Genomic DNA, 5,714 nt, shown 5'->3' on the forward strand with positions numbered 1-5,714 from the left:
TTACTTCATATGGGCAAAGTGCAATGTCAAGTGCATAGATTTAGTAGAGCAATTTTCTACTCTTATAGCACCTATGAAGAAGTAGTATTTCAATTGCAGTGATACTAGTATACTATAGATCCAATACCCCAATACCCAAGGGTTGGAAATATCTCTATGACCTATGTAAAGGATATTGACACCGAGGTGAAGGCATCAAAAGGACCCCATTACAATTCTAGCTACCCAACCTAGAGGGAGGATGAAGTTACCACCTAAATTTTTGGGAAATGGGAATTTAGGAAAACCCGTGATTTTACAAGAAAATAATAGTTTTCTTGGAGACCTGCTGCCCAATAGGGATGAGATTCTTAGGGTTCAGGGATCAAGATACGGTGTAGGGTGGTTTTAGGCACCCAGGTTAAATCAGTCTCTACCTTGCCAAAAATCCTAAGGAGTATTTAATAATTTTGGGCTTAAAACAATATATTAAAACTTCTACACACTAAGCTAATTAACAAGAGAGGAATCTAACCATTCAGTTCAACAACTAAGTAAAGGAACATTAACTACAAGAGAAAAGTCAGCACTATATAAAGAGAAAGTGATTAATTACAAGTAAATTAAAATGTAAATTTCAAAAATATAATCAAATAAGATCATCAAAATTTCTCCAAAGTCGATCAATTTCATTTGTATGTAGTATATACACTTGCTTAGTATAAGTACTTATAATCAAATAGAAATGTAAATAAAGTAAGAATCTGAAAGGAATATTAGATGAAAGACATGAAAATTGTTAAAAATAAGTAAATAAATAAAGAGATAATGGGGATAAAAACTATCAAGACATAGAATAAATACCAAGAAAGCACATCTCATGTGATGGAACATAAAAAATGAGATAGAAAGATACGTTGTATTCGTTACAATTATGTCATTTTTTCTGTAATAAATAAAATGGAATTTTTAAGAAGAAAAACAAGAGTACATCCAAGAAGGTGATAAGATATCAATCACCATACAATATCCACACTTCAAAAGAAAAAAAAGGAAACACGAAAGGTAACAACAACCATCAAACATTATAAACAATTATGTCATCTTGGTTTGGTTTCATTTTATTATGTAGTTGAAGATTTATTAATGGTTGGTTTTTGGTTCAGTTAGTTGTGTTTAGTTATTGTAGTGATTGTTTTTATATTTTTATTTGCCCTTTTGAGTGTTGGTGATTGATATATAATGTTTGTGTTCAGAATTTGAATATGAGAGAAGTTTTGAAGAAGAAAGTGGTAGCAAATTGTATCTCTTTTATGCTTGGGTTTAAAACATACTAAAATTATAAAAGCCCTTGAAGAGTAGTAGAGTAAAAAGGCAATATAACATACGATGCCGAGGCACACCGCTAATGCAGAGTCTAGGGAGGGAGAGATGTTCAAAGCCTTATCCTATATATACAAAGTGGTTGTTTCCAAGATTTGATCCCTGATCACCTAGGTCACAATGGATCATCGCAAACATTGCGCCAAGGCACACCCCCATACAAAGAGCAACGAATTGAGAGATAACTCTCTTGACTCTCCCTTAATGGATAAAACGTGCTTACAATAAAGCCAAAATTATTTGATTCCTTCCCCCCACACCCTTATTTATCCAACGTAGGATCTAATGGTAGGTTTCACGAGTTTTAATAAGGGTTGTGGGTGATTATGGATGAAGAATATGTGTGGTAAAGCAAGTAGAATGCTTGTCATCAAAGAAAGAGAATGAAATTAGAAAGAGAGAGAGAGAGAATTTTTGCTGATAGGACAAACAACACAAAGATAGATCAATTAAAAGAAGAAATACAAGAATCAAGGGAAAAAGAAATTGCTAGCAACAATTAGAATCCACTAAACTAAACTTTATTTCTTCAAATTATTCTTTCTTTAACTCCAATTTCAACGACTCTATTTATAAACTTAACTTAGGCCATGTTTGGTTCGTTGCTTGTCTCATTCTTTTAATTCTTGTCGATTCTAGCAAAGAATGTGTGATATAAGTGTGTGGATATTCATTTCTTGTCACAGAATTCATTCTTCCCAGATTGAAATTTGAGCTTCGGCAAAAATTTGTGGCACGAAAAATTTTCGTACCCTACCAATTCTTTTTTTTTTTCGTTCGAGTTCGAATCTCTCGACTTTCACTGAACCCTCGCTCTCTGTACAAGGTAAACGCTCACTCCTCTCTCTCTCTCTGTAAACCTTCGTCCCTCTCTCTCTCTATACGAGGTAAACCCCCGTCCATCTCTCTCTGTTTGTGTTGAGGTATTTCGATCTACTAAGTTAAACTAATCGACTTTCTCTCTTTGTACAAGGTAACCATGAGATCGAAATAAGAAAACATATGTCATTTTTCCCCACGACAAGAGAAAGAAGAAATAAGAAAAATGATCATTTGACTGCTTAACGATGATCAAGCAAAGCATAGAAGAAAGGGAATCGGGGAGCACCTTTTACATTTGTTTGTCTGTCTATTTTCCTAGTTCTTAAATTCTTCTCTAATTTCTTTTGATGTAGGACATTGCCCTCGCCGACTTGGCTCCCACTCACCCAATAAGGCTTGGGCTTGCACCCAATAAAGCAGGTTTGTCGTTTTAGATGCCTTTCCTTTTACCCTTAAACTCAATACATTGAAAGTATTCTTTTCCTATTTTTATTTTCTCATACATGGTTGAGAAGAAATTCATTTGATTTTCTTGTTGCACAGGACCTTTGGGCCATTTTTAGGTTCTCCATGTCATTACTTGCTTCCTAGTTCTTGGTCGTTTAACATTGTCTAATAGTTAATACAGCATGACTTCTATGCTCTCTCATTGTGCATCTTTCTCCTTATTAAGCATCTTAGTTTAGCTTGAAGCCCTTTTTGGAAGACACTAGGTATGGGGATAAGCCTCTAACTTTCAGTCTTGTACAGTTATACCCTTATACAGCACGGAGAGCATTGGTATCAAATGCTCTGACTTGGTGGTTAAAGAGGTGATGTTGAGTCCTTTTCTTTGACACCATGTGAATGACTGCTGTAAGTGGACTTGCTGGTTGATTTATTGTCCAAGAAAAATAAAACCTCTGTGGGGAAAATGATAGAAGAATTAGGGATGTGGATGCTAATGGCTGTAGTGAAGATCAATAAAACATGTCTGTTTCATGACGTCTTGATATTTTCTTTGAGTGGTTGGGAAGTTGATATATTTGAATTGGGTATGGTGACTACATATCCTATCCAAGGTCTTATTCTTTATGTGATGAATGTAGTCAATAAAAGTCTCACCATTTATCAGCTTATGGATAGACATAGACTCAGAGAGGCATTCTATACTTGTGCTTCCATTCCAAATAACAGGTCATGCCTCCCATCTCACGATAAACTATTAGTGCTTCCTGCAAATTTGGTGGCATTTTTTTAATCTTTTCAGAATCCAGTGGATCATTCTAAGCAACTTGGCTTAGTTTCTCAGACTTGTTTGGTTAAATTCAATAGGAGGGGATACCAATAAAAAAAAAAAAACTATAGGAGGGGGATAAACTTTGTGGAACCTTGCAGCATTTGTTGTTGGAGTATTTGGCAACATTGTAACAGCATATTAGCTTATTCTTTATGGTGTATTCAGTTAGGTCTTCAAGGTTTTTGAGAAAACTTAGGGGCTCTTATCTTTTTGGTCATCAATTATGAGAATGAAGTATTCTTTTGATTGCCTATTTTCTTGGAGTTTTTATTTTTTTCTAATGATTGGCATGGTATAATTGTTGATCCAGTGGTTTCTGATGTATAGCTTGTGCATAATTATACTTTTGGAGGGATTTCTTTTGCATAGGGATTTCATTTGGCCCATCTTATACTCATTAGTATAATATTGTTTTCTCTCTGATCATAAAGAAACAAGAAAATGAAAAGGATCGAATGACCTTCCCTTGCCAAGAAGCCCTTATAGCAATTATTAATGAAATAATAATTGCTAATGGTTGTACTTTACAGATACAGGCTCATTCTGCCTACATCATTGGATTGATCATATTAGGTACCTCCTTGAGTGATTGTTGTAAACTTATTCAAAGGTTGTTTCGCAGATAGTACTGTGAGAGATAATCTTATTGCTGAGATCAGCCTTATCTCTTTTGAGACTGACCACTCTCAGTGTTCCCCAGCTTTCTTTCAGGGTCTATACAATTGAATCTTGATAGTTTCATTGGTTTGAAATGGGGCCATCTTGTACATGAGGAATGTCCACCGGTAGTTCTGATGTAGAAAGGGTTATTCAAGCAGAACTCAGCTCTTTGCTCTCCTTCAGAGGTTCATTCTTTTTCTTTCTCTTGAAGAAATGAGGTTTGGAACTTTGAAACCACTGAAGGAGATGAATTGGGAGTTGAAAGCTTTTGATTGAGCTCCATGCATGATATGCTTTTGACATCAATTTAACAAAAGGATGCCTGGAGGCTCTACAGTTTTGGGAATTGATGTGGTTTTGATAGTTGTACAACAAAAAGATGGCCCTGTCCCCCTTATCAGGGTGTTTCGATACTTTGAACCTTGCCCACCTGTAGATTCTTTTTTACTTTTTAGCATTTCCTTCCAGATTTCTTTTGCTGGAGTAGGGGCAGGGGGTTGGTTTGCTAGCAACCGGCAAGCCTTTCTTTTGGGCTATAACTTGGAAAAATTTTAAATAACCAACACCACTTTGAGATAACTTAGAAAAATACAGCTACTACTACAACCATCCAAGGAGAAAGGATGAACACACTTAGGATTTGATGCAGAGAACTTACTCTTCCACCAGACCAAACCTATGTCTCCTGCACTTTATCCTCGGCCTTACAACTCGTCTGTCTTTGTCCCTACAAAGACTTGAGTGGGGTAAGTGATGGATCTTAATTTCTTATTTTTTTCCTAGGTGGATCAAGAAAGGTTAGCTTCAATCTCTAAAGCTTTTTCTCTGCAATAAGGTTTCCACTTTCCATGTGGTTATGCCTTCTGAAGGATAAAATAACAGTGGTGCATATTTTGTTATTCACTTGTATAGATATTTGCTTCTTCTCATAAAGGCTTCACCTAACTTTTGTAGCCTTCATTTTAGCGACCTGTACAAAAGCTTGTGGAAAGCAAATTTTGGTGGAACCCCAAATGACAAAAGGCAAAACATTCAAGTAACTAACAAGCAGTGTGGTGCATATAATAAAGCAATAATTGGATCAGTTCGTCCCCATTAGCCAGTTTGTCTGTGGATCATACGCAGTCAGGTTCCTGGAAATGACCCTGAAGGTTGTTAGTTTGTCGACTGATATAGATGGTGCTTTACAGGCATCCATTCAGGTCCATGTGAAGTTGAGAACTCAGACAGCAATAATTGGATGCATCTTATTGTAGTTACAACTTGGGGGATGAGATATTTTCCATGTGTGACTGTAATATTATATGGGTAGATGTGGGTAATATTTTTATGAGCAATTATACAGGCATAAACACACGTGCAACTAAGGTCCAAGATATAAAGTAAGGTTATATAATCAAGTATTTATTTTATATAATGATAGAATAGATAAACAAATAGAAGAAATGCAAGCTAGCTTTTATTTAATACCCATATAGAGATTACCTTATTTGCCTAATTACGGTAGGCCATACACCCACTTGAACTTTAATGCTGGCATGGTAACAGCATACATGTATTTACTAAAACAGGTCCACCAATTTTCAACAGA

At 35.7% G+C, this 5,714-nt stretch overlaps 1 long non-coding RNA gene across 1 annotated transcript; it reads left to right on the forward strand.

The window, feature by feature from the left end:
* Positions 1 to 1,699: 1,699 nt before the first annotated feature.
* On the forward strand, positions 1,700 to 5,458 carry LOC104606981 (uncharacterized). The gene is made up of 3 exons (XR_736874.3): positions 1,700 to 2,188; positions 2,336 to 2,604; positions 5,078 to 5,458. It is a non-coding gene; the product is annotated as an uncharacterized LOC104606981 (long non-coding RNA).
* Positions 5,459 to 5,714: the final 256 nt, after the last annotated feature.

Source organism: Nelumbo nucifera, chromosome 4, assembly GCF_055504915.1.
Source record: "Nelumbo nucifera cultivar China Antique chromosome 4, China Antique-T2T, whole genome shotgun sequence".
NCBI lineage: Eukaryota > Viridiplantae > Streptophyta > Magnoliopsida > Proteales > Nelumbonaceae > Nelumbo > Nelumbo nucifera.